We start from the raw sequence: 16,898 nt of genomic DNA, 5'->3' as shown, positions 1-16,898 counted from the left end.
TTTATGAGTTTTGTATAGTCATGACTGGTTTTATAGCCATTTTAAAATTGCTCCTTCCATTATAGCCCTACTAATAAGAGATGTAAAATCTCATTGTAGCATAAAATTTTGCAAATAAAATTTCACCCCAGGAGGAACTGTGTTGTTAGACAAAGCAATTACATAAAAAAAAATCAGAGTGTGTATTTTGAAAGCACAGTGATATAAACATACATATTTGTTAACATTCAGATGCTGCACAACTTAGAGACAGGTCTATGGAACATAGAAGCATGGGCAGCGTGAGAAGCAGCAGCATTTGTTTCACTTCTCTAAGGGGGCAATCCTATACATGTTTGGACAGAGAGAAAAGTCCTACAATTCCCATTATTTCCCAGCCAGCCATACCTTTGAATTGAGCCCTTTGGAAAAGAACAACAATGAAAAATGTAAGAAAAAATAGTAACACATAGGAGTGGACAATCAATTGATCAAAGTATGTTTTAGCTTGATCACACAAGAAAAGCAGACCAGATATCCACATATATATCCACTTGCAAGTTGCGTCTACATAGCACTCGTTCAAAAGTTGCGTTACGGGAAGTGTTCATTTGTCTTTCCAATGTGATAATATACTGTACGTGTTTTGGCTGTCATAAGGGCTCTATGATGTATGGAGATGATGTATGGGCATGAAATCACACATTCCTCACCACACACACAAACAAAAAGGAAAAGGAGAAGAAACTTCTCCTGTTGACCTACAAAGCTTTTCACAGTCTAGCTCCTTCCTATCTCTCCTCTCTCATCTCACACTATTGCCCTGCTCGTGCTCTTTGCTCCTCTGATGCTATGTTTCTTACCTGCCCAAGGGTCTCTACTTCCCTTGCTTGGCTTCGTCCATTTTCTTCCGCTGCCCCTTCTGCCTGGAACGCTCTTCCAGAACATTTGAGAACTACAAGTTCAATCGCAGTTTTTAAAGCTCAGCTAAAAACTTTTCTTTTTTCTAAAGCTTTTAAAACTTGATTTTGATCTTACTTTTATATTGTTAGTTTTACTCTACCCTGTGCCTGTTTGGTGCATTATCTTCCCCTTCTTATTGTTTTATTATGATTCTATTAAAATGTAAGCCTATGCGGCAGGGTTTTGCTATTTTATTGTTTTACTCTGTACAGCACCATGTACACTGATAGTGCTAAATAAATAAATAAATAAAAGAAAAAAGGATTTCATGATGATGCAACAAACCTTAATTTGTGCCCATGGTAAATCTCTCAGCCAAAAGCTTCTGCACATGCAAGTTATAGGCAAAATGCAATCCAAAAATTGAAAACAAGCAGCCCACCACACACAAAGTGAGGGTGTAAATCTACTCTAAGAAATTTAACTATGGGTTCAAGGAAGAGAATTGTCCATAAGCTGCAGCCCACCACAATGTTATGCTCACATTGCTTTGGTTGTTTGGAAATTATTTTAATGTTTTAATTTTTGTGAACCGCCCAGAGAGCTCCGGCTATTGGGCGGTATAGAAATGTAATAAATTTATTTATTTATTTATTTATTTATTTATTTATTTATTTATTACATTTATATACCACCCCATAGCCGAAGCTCTCTGGGCGGTTTACAACAGTTAAAAATGGTAAACATTAAAAAGTATACAAAATTTAAAAAACCATCAGAAACATAAAAACAACAGTATAAAAACAACAGTATCCATTTAAAAACAACAATTCTGGGGTCCATTAAAACAAACTTAACGTTGTTAAATGCTGTTAAAATGTTAAAATGCCTGGGAGAAGTGAAAAGCCTTGACCTGGCGCTGAAAAGATAACAATGTTGGCGCCAGGCGAGCCTCATCGGGGAGATCATTCCACAGTCGAGGGGCAACCACTGAAAAGGCCCTCTCCCTTGTTGCCATCCTCCGAGCTTCCCTCAGAGTAGGCACTCGGAGGAGGACCTTAGATGTTGAGCGCAGTGTACGGGTAGGTTCATGTCGGGAGAGGCATTCCATCAGGTATTGTGGTCCCAAGCCAAATTACTTGTAGTTCCATCTCTCTCCAACCCCAACAACCCTGGTGATTTGTAACTAGATTCTCTATAGCTTCTGCTGCCAACATGGGGTGCGGTCTACAGGGCACTCATTCACACAAGCCTTGGTAAGTGGGTCACAGTCTATATTTGGAAATTGCATGCTGATCTAATCAGAGCATCCTAAATGGGACATTGTAGACTGCCCCGCCCCACACATCCCACTGCAGCACTTTACAAAATTTATGTTGGAAATTTTCCAAATACTTCTGGTAGCTTTCCCGATATTTTGAAATACTTACTGCAATGGTCTGGGAGTTAGCTTCACTGGATAAGTCACTTGTATGTAGTCCTTGGTGGAAAACCATATTTGCTGACAATGAGAAAAGAATGCTAATTTCTTTTCTAAGAAATGAGCTATGAGGAATGCATTGCTACTATTATTATTATTAATAAAAATAATTACTATACTGTGGAGAAATGCATCCAAAAAGACATTTATTTCCTATAGGACAGGACTTACTTTGAGGTGACATACATACGATTGCATTGTTAAACTGTGCACAGCTATAATTTGGCTCAGATTAACTCCTAAATTAGAGAAAATAAATACATTTCATTTTTTTTACTAACCACATCCTTGTATGCCAGTATAAAGACATAAAAAGTCACACCAATTAACGTATCCAAGGCAAATCAGTGTAGTCTTTCTTATAGAAATTCTAATATCAAAATAGAGATTCAGACCCAATCGTTTTGTCCATAACTCACTGTAAGGCAGAAACAGGGAGATCCTTCCTAAACAATCAATGGATGGAGCATCTTTGAAAAATGTGTCTATGAATAATTCCACCCAACAGAGACCGACAGACCCAAAAAAGGTTCTCCCATGGATTTTTATTGGGGCAGGGGGAGAAATCCCTGGATAAAAAAATGTGGGTGGCCACAAAGTAAAAAGTAAACAGCACTCAATTTGGGAACTTTTTAAATTCATTGCAATGTTATGTTTGCAAATGAAGCCTGAGAAAAGATAAACAGATCTAAGTTGCTAAGCGGAAACAGCCTTTCTGTTAATCTATGAAGGATTTGTCTGTCCTAAACATGATTTTGGTACTTAATCGCCCACTTTTCAATCCTCCTTCCCCTCCCATGCACACAACGTTATATATTCTCTAACAAATGAAGTATCTTTTTATGATTGGCAGATTTTAAAATTCTCCATAATTTTTATATTCTTGTATTTTTCCAGAAGAGTTTGCTTGGTGGGTTGTTTGTTTGAATTAAGGAAGTAAGCATGAAAGACTCCAGAGTTTGAATCAGAGACCTCATAGGGCCTGTTCAGACCACACACTAAGCCATAGTTAGGCTGCTAACCCTTTTGCAGCAAATAGTTATTGAACGTGTTTAAACCATGGTTATGTAGCCACCATGGATAGGAAAGGTTCACACAACATGCTAAGCCATTTGGCTCAAAATGTTTAACCACGGTGGCTTAGTATTTTGTCTGAACAGGGTCATAGTCAAAAGCTGGTGACATTGCTGACTTTAGCAGCTATGCAAATAGTCTCTTTCTGCAGATGGAAGGCAACTATCAGGGAAACAGGGAGGGGTGATTTTCAGCTATTCCCCCTCTCCTGTGTTGCTCCCTGTGCCCCCTAATCTATTGCAGAAGGGGGCATAGGAGACTGCAGGAAGGAGGGGCAAATCCCTCTCTCTCCCGTTCCACTGATGGAAGACTTCTGTGGTCAGAAGGAGACTATTTCGTTACATCTTCTGAAATCCTTTTCTAGGAGGGTGCAACATAAGACCCTATGAAGTCTCCCGAGTTTATTTTTCCATTGTTTAACAGAAGCATCCAGCCAGCCATGGTGGGACATTTAAAGGTGAATGAACCAACTCATCCATATGTCAACAGGGCAGGAGGGAGGGAGAAGCATCACTTTCTTCTTTCCATCCTTGTTCTGGGTGTTTGTTGAATGTTTTACTTCCCCTTGCAAACAAAGGGAGGGGGATTATGTATGCAAGCTCCAAGACTGATATATATTTCCCCATGTATTGGGGGCATGGTTGGGTACCAGGAGGGCTTTGGATTCTTCAGAACCAAAGCTTCTCCTGGTCAACCCACAATACGTCTCCTGATCTGCCCACTGTTTTGCGTCTACCAATGTCAGAGATCCAATATCAGACAGGCAAGATCCTTGGATGTTTCCATGAGGGCCAGGAAGGGGCGTCTGCCTTGGATTCTTGAACGCTTCTGCTGTATTGCTTTGAAAGAGCAGCATTCATCGTTTTATTGGTTGGCCTGAATTACAGAAACATTTTTTACATGACAGCTTTGCCTTCAGATACACACACTGGGTGTGATTCCAGATTGCACTACTAGGTTGCTGCTTTCTGTGATCAATATCATAACCATATGGTGCGTTTCCTAAAACATGAAGTGGAAACCTATTCCAGAGCTTAACAGTTACATAGGACCATGCTGGTAACAGTGGAGGCTGGTGGCGCTTATTTTGGCGAGGATGTGAATCTGTTCCAGGTTTCAGTCAAAACCAGCTAAAGAAACTATCCAAGCTGCTGAACCTATTTGCGGGGTAATACTTTGGATAGTTCCTTTAGAGTTCTGGTTCTGATTGAAAACTGGTACAAAAGAGAGGGGAAAGAGCAGCACCAAACCAATGGAAAAAGAGAGATCAAAGCTCTGGTGCTATGAAATAATCTTTTTCTTTAATCAAAGAAATCATTAAAGGTTAAAGAAAAATATCATTTCATAGCACCAGAGCTTGAATCTCTTTTTTTCCATCGGTTCTCATTGAAACTCAGAACAGATTTACTGCCCCAGTGAAATAGGAGCCACCAGCCTCCACTGGTTAGCATGCTGGCTATGATTAATCTATTGGCTGTGGAAGTACAGTAGTATATACTCTTGCCTGCACTCTCACCTTCTGGATCATAGTTCCATTATTATTATTATTATTATTATTATTATTATTATTATTATTATTATATCCTAACACTTTGTCATACATCAGCTGTGGGTCTAAGGTCTTAGCTAAACTTACTGGTAAGCCTGCGACGGAGGAGGGGAGATCCCACGATGCAAATATCGCGGGATGTCCCCCTCGTTTACACATCAGGCGCAGTGACCTCTGGAGGAGAGATCTCGTGCCAGCCATTTTTATTATTTTTTAAAGGAACGGAGTGCACAAACGCTTGTGCGCCATGGTAAGGTTTTTTTTTAAAGGGTTTCCCCACTCTCCCCACCCAAGCGCTGCTCCCCATGCACAGTTCCCAGTGAGTAATCGTGCAGAGCAAGGAAAAGCTGTGAAAACGGACCACAGGCTTGCCATCTCAGGCTCAGCCCGAGACAGTGGGAAAAAGCGGGCTTGAAGAGGTAGGCTATATCCCGGGGCCAGAGAGGGTTGATCCCTGCCTGAGCCTGGGATCCCCTGTGCGTCATCTGGACGCACAGGGACAATCCCGGGTATCACCCCAGGATATAGACTGGTCTAGCAAAGGCCTATGAATATGATTGCTTGCTATTTACCAGAGACATTTCAGCCCTATTCAGTCATACATTTCAGTCCTATTCAGTCATATCTCTTCTGGCAGGCCTACCCGTTTGAATTTTAAGGTGACTTTTAATAATGTGCTGCTTTTAATAATGAATTAGTTTTATATGTTTTAATCAATTATATGTATTTTATGGGATTTGTGTTGTACCCCACCTCAATCCAGAGGGAGAGGTGGGTAACTATTATTATTATTATTATTATTATTATTATTATTATTATCATTATTATTATTAAAAGTCTTAAAATCAACGCACGAAGGGAGGGAGTGCTCCAATCCTGCCTCTCCCCCTTCGAATGTTCATCACTCTCTACTCATGAAGGGCGGCTGTCTGACGAGGACATCATCCTCTATCCATAGGGCTCTCCACACAATCGAGAATCAGAAAGCTGTAGGTGGAAGATTTCCAATCAGGAAACCAGTATATGAGGCACCATTCTGGCATCAATACACCCTTTGTCATTACAACGGACATTACCTAGCTATATGCTTAGGTCATATTGGAAATCAGAATCTAACCGTATGTTCCACTTTTCAGATGTAATGCATACAATGAAAAAGTGTTCAGCTGACGAAAAAGAGCAAGTAATCCTTATTCCAACCCAAAATTATGCATGGTGTGGAGAACGTGAATAAGGAGACCTTCTCCCCCTCCCCTTCTTTCATATTACTAGAACTCGGGGTCAACTCATGACACTGATTGGGGGGAGACTCAGAATAGGTAGAAGGAACGACTTCTTCACACAGCTAAAACTGTGGAAGCCAGTACCACAAGATGTAGCGATGGCCACCAAATTGGATGGCTTTAATGGGGGTTAGACAAATTCCTGGACAAGAAGGCTATCAATGACTACTAGTCCTGATGGCTCTATGCTACATCTAGTATCAGAGGTATTATGCCTATGTATACCAGTTGCATTCATGTCCTGCTTGTGGGTTTCTCAACAACAGCTGGTTGGCAACAGATCTTTGGTCTGATCCAGAATGGCTCTTCTTATGTTCTAACCCTGACATCTTTATTCAATTTTTAATTCAGTTTTTGATAGTGTCTAGTTTCAGTGACAGTTCTGCCTATGTAAAAACCTGATGAAATGCATACACCACACCCATATCTGGCTCTTTCCCAAGAGCTGAAATACATACAGCTCTCTGCTTTGATTTCTCCCCACTTGACAGAAGCTGGGAAGTGAATTGAGGACAGGCTGCATTAGCCTGCAGAATATCATCACGTTAAAACATGAGACAATTTTGAACTTCCCTGCTGAAAAAGATGGAGAAGGAGAATTTATTTTTCAAAATTAGAGATTATCCAAAACGTATCCTCTTGAATATTGAGAACCATATTATTGACCAAGACATGTAGATCAAGGCTGTCCTGGGCAGTCTTCTTTTTGGGTTGTGTTAAGGAGACATAGTTCACCCTTCCTTCCAACGAGAAGTTTGACTCCTCTCAACCTTCTCCCACCACCACAAAAACATTGTTGTTGGCCATGATCCAAAGACGCAAAAGGGAGCTGTTCTTCTTATGTCTGATGCTTTTGAAATCCAACTGTTAAAAGCAACATATGACACAATGCAGAAAAGGCCATTGAATGGTTCTTCAGAAAAGAAGGCAGCCATGCTGTATTTTCAAAACATGCATGGTATGTGTGGTAGGATGTGTCTGTGCACCTTGGACAAAAATAAGTTACGCACTGAAATCTGAATTACAGGTGTGCTGTGTCAACAAATAATATCTGCCCGGTGAGCCACTGGGCGTGTCTAGACCTAGGGAGGGGAGGGAGAGGATCTCGCGATATGGTGATCGCAAGATCCTCCTCCTCAGTCCACACGTAGCGTGCAATGTCCCGGGAGGAAGAGGACGTCGCGCCCCCCATTTTGGGTTTTTTATTGAAAATGAGTGCACCAGTGCTCCAGCGGTATAGGTAGGGTGTTGTTTTTTGTTTTTGTTTTAAAGATCCCACTCCCCCCCCCCCCGGTTCCTGGCTCCTCGCATTTACTCGTGAGGAGCTGGGACGAAACCGGGACTGATGCCTACTGTTCCGCAGGCTCAAAATAATCCTGAGACCACAGGATAAGTCTTCATCTAGACATGCCCACTGAGACAAGGACTGTATTTGCAAAAGAAGAAAAGATCTGAGTGTGGCTGTGGGAGGAGAGTAGTTTGTGTTACATCTGTGCTGCCCTTTTCCTGACAATGATTTTTTTTCCCAATTGTTTAAATCTATAGTCCACCAATCCATTTTCTGCGTGATATATGCTTGGGGGAAAACAGGCTTGATTTAAAAACAAATTTTATGGTTTGTTTTTGGTTTCAATGCATTCTATACTTAAGAGCTTTGAAAGAAGCAAGGACTTCCTGAACCATAAAAAGTCTCATTGCACAATGGCCTTCTCCATCCAAGAGACAGCTGCAAAATCTGAGCACAGAATAGAGGAGACAAATGGGGACTTTTCCTATGCTCGTGACTCCATGTGCAATTCTAGAGTTGTCTACTCAGAAGCGGGAATGGAAAGAGATTTTTATTCAGCTTGGGGAGTGTTTTTTTATACTAAAATTTGCAAATTTCTTGATAAAATGGATCTAAAGAACTCAAGATTTAAAAAATTATTCTGTTAAAGAAAGCAAAACTGAGAGTTCCATCCATTGAGGTAAGGGCTTTGGTTGCCTCACTCTTAAAAGTCTGCGTTTGAATCCTGCTGTTCTCAGCCATGTTTGTGGTGGTGAAATCGGGTTTTCACCTCTCTCTTTTTCTGACAGGTTTCTCATCTTCAACAACTACGTAGAAGGTAGCCAGGCACAACATGATCCTCTCCATGCCAGAAATAGCTGTACCAACTGAATTTGGCCAGTGCAGATGGGTGAGAATTTTGTTCAGCTCATTTTTTTATAAGAACTTGCCAAAAATTTCATCCGTCTTCATAAATACAACAGAGATCGTTTTATGTTCTTTCCTTTGTTTAATGAATGTGGGAGAAAGCGAAACGGACAGATCCCTCGACCCTCACTCAGAAATGCGTCCTATTGTTTTCAGTGGGAGTTTACTCTTAGGTAGCGGTGGCTAGGATTGCATCCTAAATTAACAACGCAAGAGTCATGGGAAAGTATGGTCAAACTGGAAAGCATTCAAATTCAATCCAAAGAGAGAGCGCTAATCTCAATATGCTGGAAAAAAAATATGTTTATGTTTTAAGCCCAACGCATTTCAACCCAATATGTTATTTATGGCCTTCCTCAGGGGCTATAAAAAAAAGAGAAACTATATGTCATAAATGAAATTTCACAATTCCAATAAAACAATACACATTTCTTGCATCTAACAATTACAAGAAAAGAAAAGAAAAGAAAAAGAATGACCATCTATATATGCCTCCAGTTACAGAAAACCATCTGATAGAAATACTTATTTGAGGTACGATAGCTCACATATTAGGTCACTAAAAAACAATCTATCCTTAGATTGAAATGGAACTATTCATCTGAAAACATTTCTTTATATCAATTCCAAAAAATGGGGGGGGGGACACACACAACTATTTGACTGGGGTTACCCAATGAGAGTGGTGAATGCTGCTAAGATCATCTTCTTGGCTCGCTGCTCTGACCATGTTACTCCACTTCTGAAATCTCTTCATTGGCTTCCAATTCACTTCAGAATCCAATATAAACTTCTCCTGTTGACCTACAAAGCTTTTCACTGTCTAGCTCCTTCCTATCTCTCCTCTCTCATCTCACACTATTGCCCCGCTCGTGCTCTTCGCTCCTCTGATGCCATGTTTCTCATCTGCCCAAGGGTCTCTACTTCCCTTGCTCGGCTTCGTCCATTTTCTTCTGCTGCCCCTTATGCCTGGAACGCTCTTCCAGAACATTTGAGAGCTACAAGTTCAATCGCAGCTTTTAAAGCTCAGCTAAAAACTTTTCTTTTTCCTAAAGCTTTTAAAACTTGATTTTGTTCTGACTTTTATACTGTTAGTTTTACTCTACCCTGTGCCTGTTTGGTGCATTCTCTTCCCGTCGTTATTGTTTTATTATGATTTTATTAGAATGTAAGCCTATGTGGCAGGGTCTTGCTATTTTATTGTTTTACTCTGTACAGCACCATTTACATTGATGGCGCTATATAAAATAATAATAATAATAATAATAATAATAATAATAATAATAATAATAATGGTGAATAACAGTCTGGCAAAAACCTTGGCAGCAGTACAGAGCGATTTTTTAAAATAAACAAGAAAAAACACCTTCTAGTTATTTGACCTGTAGCCCAACATTTAATCATGTAACCAACAGCTTGCGGCGATACATAAAGAAGTACTGGCACATTTTACAAAGGGCACCAAAGAGTCAGGATAAATTGCTGGTTTCCCTTAAAAGAACTCAAAACATAAGGGATCTATTTTTTTAAGTCAGGAATGACTTTAATGGGAACAAACAAAGCCATGTAAATGTGCTACCAGGAACAATAGCACCAATAGGCCACCATTGTGTATTCAGTAAATATATTTTCAAAGTTATTGGACTGGAGGATTTTTTGAATAAAAAAAGATGTACTTTTTTGACATGTAATACCAGAAATGTACTATATGTAATCCTGAGCCCGTGTGTGTGTGTGTGTGTGTGTGTGTGTGTGTGTGTGTGTGTGTGTGTGTGTGTACGCATGTGCGCCAGACATCTTGCACCCTCAAGAAGAGAATTGGGGGACACCTTTATAATATCAGGAACAAGAACATAATGCCATAGATGTGAAATTCTGGGCAGTAGAAATAATAAAGACAGAGAGAAGAAATGGAGTGGATTTTGAAATTTAAATCCTTAGCTCCACAAGGCCACAATAAGGCGATGGATTCCCCCCCCCCCCTTCTTCTCTTGGAATCAAAGACTGTACATTTGGAGACACTTCCCCATCTCTGCTGCAAGATACCCAGATAGTGCCTGACATTTAACCTTGAGTTATGATTAACAACTGAGTAGCCAATTGAAAACTTCGGTTGTATAGTTATAAAATGTATTGCTTTCAACTAGAATTTTCACCCGCCTATCTTCAAATGTTTGAGACAGTCCTGAGAGTTCTCTGAAGGGTTTTAAAGAATTGTAAGTACAGACAGGCAATTTCTGCAATATGTATTATTTTATGGTATTTGTGGAAATTTTATTTATGACACATTCAATTGATGTATTGGCTCTTTTTATAGCCGCCAAGGAAGGCCATAAATACATTTTTTTAAAACTGGGCTGGTTTCCTTTAAAATAACTCAAAACATAAGCATTGGGCTTCGTAAAGAATAAAATTATTTTTCAGCATCTTGACCCTAACTGTCTCTTTTTGGACCTAGCTATAAGTGAACCAGTGCTGTTACTCTCTCTCCCAAACTGAAGTTTATTGTGGATTCTTGAGAATCATTTAAGGTGTGTAGGAATCATATAAGAGAGACTGCAAACAAAAATAAGACTTTAGCATCAGTATGACTAATCGCACGATGTGAACATACTGGATTGTATTGAATGATAATCCTACTTAGAGTAGACCCATTGAAATGAGTAGGACTAATGTAAGTCCCATTCATTTCCATGGGTCTACTCTAAGTAGAATTGATATTGGCTACAACCTATTATGATGTTTTAAAGGGGAAACACATGCATCCAGATTTAACTCCAAGTATCTCCAGATAAGCAGGTGAATGGAAAGACACATAGACCATGGCTAGACTAAGAGATATTCCAGGGATCACCCCAGGATATCCCTGTGCGTCGACATCACTCCCTTGCCCGGGGATATCGCCCTAGACTTCTGTTACTGTTTTTCCCACGATCCCAGGATGATCATGGAACATGTGGCCGGGCATCGTGGTTTGTCCCAGCTCTTTGCAAATAACCGCGAGGAGCCGAGACCTGGGCATGGGACACGGAGCTCCTCAGGAGGTCCGTGCCCATTGGGGGAGGGGTGGGGGAGCGGGAGCAGAGTTGTGTTTTTTAAAAAAAAAAACATTTTCGCAGGAGTGCTCCTGCACTCTTTCTCGATTAAAATAAAAACAAAACAAAATGGTGGGCATGATGTCCTCTTCCTTCCTGGACATTGTGCACCACGTGTAGACTGAGGGAGGGGAATCTCATGATCATAAAATCACGAGATCATACCCCTCCACCCCCCTCGTCTAGCCATGGCCATAGGCTCTGTTACATGAGGAAAACAGTTCTGGATAATTCAACCAGTGTGGTGTAGTGGTGAGAGTTTTAGACAAGTAATTGGGAAATCTGGGTTCTATTTCCCAACTCAGCAACTTCAGAGAATGACTTTGGGCCAGTTACTGACTCTCAGCCAAACGTACCTCATAGGGTTGTTCTTGTGAGGATAAAATGGAGAGGGGGACGATTATGTAAGCTACCTTAGGTTCCTTGCAAAGAAGTAAAAAGTGGGACATAAATGTAATAAATAAAATAAATTCAACTGCTAATCTTAAATCTTGCTATTAATTTTGTTGGAGAGCATAGATTTATGCAGATTTTCGTATGTGTTAGGCTTGATTTCTTGTGGGGTGGAAAGTGGTTTGAAGCACTGGCTTCTTTTTTGACAAATCTTTTTTTAGTCTTGCACTGGATATTGTTTTCAACATTTTTATGCCATATTCATTGCTTGGAGCATTCAATAGTATTCACTGTCTTAGGCCATTTCTACACCTACTGTAAGGGTTATCCCAGGAAAATGGAGGGATTGTCCCTGCCTGCTCCTGGGATCCCCTGTGTGACATTTGAATGCACAGGAACGATCCCGGGATGATCCCAGGATATGGGGCTGGTGCAGACATACCCTTAGGCTCCAACCCCATTCATACTTAGCCGAGAGTACATTCTATCGACTTCAATGGGGCTTACTTCTGAGCAGACACATGCAGGTTTCTGCTGTTGCTTGTTTTATTTCTCTACAGCAACGTCTTGCATGTGCGAATGGGGATTAGTTACACATATGGAACAGCCATCTGCAACATGGTGGTCTCCAGAACCTTTGGACTATAATTCTTATCATCCCCAGCCAGCACCCCCAATAATCAGGATAATGGGAGTTGTAGACCAAAACATCTGGAGGGCATCACATTCTGGAAGTCAAAACAAGCATTGAGGACAGACGTTTCAGCACACTTTTTAAAAATAAATAAATAAATAAATGGTACAGCCCAAATTCCACATTAATAACCCATGTCATCAAATGCTAAATAATTATGGCTACAATCCTAAAGACACTTACTGAATACAGTGAGATTTACTTCCAGGTAAACATGCATATTATGCATTGCATAATAAAATAGCAAGGCTGAGTATGCAAGTATTTACCAACACTAAAAGTAATGGAAATGAATCTTTTATATATATACTTTGATGACTTTCAATGCAATGATCATTTCTACCCAGCTGTTTTCTAAGAATACTAGATCCCTAACAGGTCCAGGGAGAAATATATGTCCTCAAGGATGATAAGTGGAACAGACCAAGATGACATAGAAAAGAACTCAAGTTATTGTTTAAAGCAGCAACACTCAAAAGCCAGCATAGTCAGACAGCAAAAGATGAAAACTAAATTCCAGCAAGAGACACAGAGCAGCCTGGGAGAATTTCATCCAAGTAACTGCCACAATTCTATTTTTTTAAAAGGAAAATGGGTATAATGAACATTGATGAAAGTCTCATTTTCCAATGCAAATATAAAACTGAGACCTCCAACATATTACTTTTAATTAGAGCTGTGCACAAGGGCCCTCTCAAAATTCTCCACCCTATTAGTGGGCAGAGAAATTGTGTGTGGTGGGGTGGGGGGACAATTTCACCGAATTTCTCCAGGGGTAGGAGAAATTCCCCAACAATTTCTCACAGGTAGAAACAATTTCTCACCATTGGCAAGCATTGTAGAATGGCTACTTTCTTCCTTTTCCCTCAGGGTTTTGGTTTTTTTTCACTGCCCTGCAAAAGACCCCTTTTCTAGGGTCTTCCAAATGTTACATTTCTCAGCAGTGATTGTAGATAATGCAGACACTGGCAACACTCCTTCCCAGAGAGCCCTGTAGCAGGTGTAAGGAGGGCGGGCAGTGTTGTATCCAGCTCCAGGTTCCCGAAAGTTTTCTTTCCCCATAAAATATCCCTTCATTTTTCTGCCTCATTCTCAATATAATTTATTTTGAATGTGTTTTGGGGGTGGTTTTGACCTTAATTAATCAGTATGAGGTAGCTGAGGGTATTGCCTAACCATCTAAAGGTTTTAGCAGGAAGGAGGAAGGAAGTTCATCTGGCCTGCAGGTCTTTTAAAGACAAAAATTATAAAGTTTTTGTTTTAAAAAATTATTGTTTCTTTTAAAAAAAAAAATCAAGGACAGAGAAAATCTGGGTGGGGGGCAACCTAGTTCTCCCCTGACTACGGGCCTGCACCAGAAACCCATAAAGAGAGAGAATTCTTGGAGTTGCTCTTGTAATCAGAGTCTGCCCTGGAGAGCAAGGCCATCCCTACCATTAAGCAAAGTGGTAACAGAGATATTCTACTGCAACAGAATTTTGGACTGCCATTTAAGGGCATCAAGTCCTCAACTATTTAGTGTATTATGACATTTTTGCCATGAATGGAGGATCTTTTCTTCTTTTTTTTAATCTTTTTTTTTTTTTTACACCTCAGGCACCATCTTGTACTGATCAGTGTATAGTTGACATCTTCTGTGCCCAACCTGGCAAAATTATAAATATGCAGGAGAAAGTGATAACAGGTGGTTGAGACGTTCACGCAAGCTTTTGTGATTCATGTTCCGATCTCTGAAGAATTCGGGTTCATTCCCAGATGTAATTCAGAAACATATGTACAAGTTGGATGCCAAATAAACAGTTTGTTAAAGCACATCTGTTTTGACTCAATAAGAAATTTCAATTAGATTATTTGCTAAGCTTAGAACTATGTCAAACAACTCTTGGCTATGTCCTATCTCTATCTGTATATGTCATGGGCACGCCAAACTCCATGAACATGTCAGTGTCATCCCAGGTCTAATGCAAACGTTGAACACTATACCCCTTGAGCTTCAGAACTGAGAGCAATACTTCAGAAGATAACATATTCCCTGCCACAATAACTCCCATCCCTTCAGTGTTTAATCTAATTTATCAGTGACCATATACAGCAGGGGTGAAAAGCCTATAGCCCTCCAGAAGTTATGGCCTACAACTTCCATGACTTACCATTGACAATGTTGGCTAGGGATAATGGGTGTTGTAGTGCAAAACATCTGGAGGTCCACAAGTTTCCCACTCCTGATGTAGAGGCACAAGTTCCACTAACATCAACCCATGAGCTCATTCCTAGACACTCAGTAGTTGTAGGGATGTTCAAACAATCTTTACTTATATATTAAGGAGCCATAGAAAAGTGGGAAGCATGTGGAGAGTAGGGTGACCATATGGAAAGGAGGACAGGGCTACTGCAGCTTTAACCATTGTGGTGAAAAGGAAATTTCACAGGAGCTGCATACATACAAATGATACTTACTGAAATTCCATTTTCTACACAACAGTTAAAGATACAGGAGCCCTGTGCTCCTTTCCATATGGTCACCCTAGGACATGTCACATGTTCATTGAATGCATGGCTGATGGAGGAAATAACCAGAAAGCAGGTTGGTAATGGTGGGTGAGGCTACTCCGTGTGGCACTGTGACCCCCTCACATGTGCTTTAAACAATTGATTAATTTTATCTGACTCACACCCTAGAGGTAGGCCCAACCCAGGGGACCAAATATGCAGTTAGTGACTCAGGCTCTGCTCACCAAAAAGATCACAAAAGACTTGGAAAATCAACTCACGTAAAACCAAATCCCAGAGTTCAAAGGGCAGGGTAGGGTAACAGGTGTAATTATTTAAGTCAAGAGAGAGCAGACAATAGATCCCCACATCTGCAAGCATTCCTGACCACTGGCCATGCAATCAGAAGCTTCTGCAAGTTCACATCCAAAGTATCTGGAGTTCTACCTCTTACCTACCCCGACAAGTCCTTGAACGTTCATTCACAATCAGCCAGTTGCGACACCACCTTTTCAATGTGCTCCTTTTCAGTCTTTGCTCCTTTTTTAGTCTTACATAGGGTGACCGTGGGAAAAGGAGGACAGTGCTCCTGTATCTTTAATGGCTGTATCGAAGAGGAAATTTCAGCAGGTGTCATCTGTATGTCTGCAACATGTGGTGAAATTCGCTCTTGATCACCACAGTTCAAGCTGCAGGAGCTATACTAGACTGACTAGATACAAAAGAGGGCAGGGCTCTTGCAGCTTTAACAGGGGTGATGAAGAGGGTATTTGCTACATACATACAAATGACACCTGCTGAAATTCCAAAGTCGTTAGGTGAAAGAGGCTGGGGGAGGTGAGAAAAAACTTCCTGACTGTTAGAGCAGTACGACAATGGAACCAGTTACCTAGGGAGGTTGTGGGCTCTCCCACACTAGAGGCATTCAAGAGGCAGCTGGACAACCATCTGTCAGGTATGCTTTAAGGTGGATTCCTGCATTGAGTAGGAAGTTGGACTCGATTGCCTTATAGGCCCCTTCCAACTCTACTATTCTATGATTCTAGAAATTTGGAGAATTTTCTCTTTCGGGAGGGGGCCAAGGTTTCCACATACCTTTTTAAGTGTAGGCAGTTTTGAGGGCGGGCGGGCGGGCGGGCTGTCTCTCTCTCTCTCTCTCTCTCTCTCTCTCTCTCTCTCTCTCTCTATATATATATATATATACACCCCTGGCACTTGCAGGAGCTCTTCCTGAATGCCTATTGGAGAAGGCAAGGTCACATGGTCTCCAATAGGCATTCACTAAGAACTGCTGGGCTCCTCCAAGTGCTGTATTAAAAAAAAATCCAGAAGGAAGACCCCCTCAACAACCAGCCACACTTTTAAAAGGTATGTGGAAACACTGCCCTCCTCCCCAGGGAGAAAATTCTCCAGAATTCTCACCCTCCCTGCAAAAGAGGCAGGGGGAAAAATGCTTCTTTTGCAATGAAAGAAGAAGTTCCCAAAAGTAGGGGGCAGGATTCAGCACAACACTACAAGAAATCCTATGGCCTCTTCATCCCCAGCTGAGCACCCACAAGCATGACTAGCTGGGCTCAAAGGGAAATAGAGGGGAAATGTAAAAAGGAGGACTGACCGGAGAAAATCACACCAGTTCTCCTCCCGCCCTGCTGGAAACAGCCTATCCATCCTCCTTTTTGTATTTATTTCCTCTAGACGGAACTTTGATACTGTAAAATGTGGGGGGAAAGGAGCAAGGCAGGAGGAAGAATTTTCACCTCTCTG

Source organism: Elgaria multicarinata, chromosome 2 (genome assembly GCF_023053635.1).
Source record: "Elgaria multicarinata webbii isolate HBS135686 ecotype San Diego chromosome 2, rElgMul1.1.pri, whole genome shotgun sequence".
In the NCBI taxonomy this organism is placed as follows: Eukaryota; Metazoa; Chordata; class Lepidosauria; order Squamata; family Anguidae; genus Elgaria; species Elgaria multicarinata.
The sequence above is the reverse complement of the archived record's forward strand: the minus strand, read 5'-3'. Positions refer to the sequence as shown.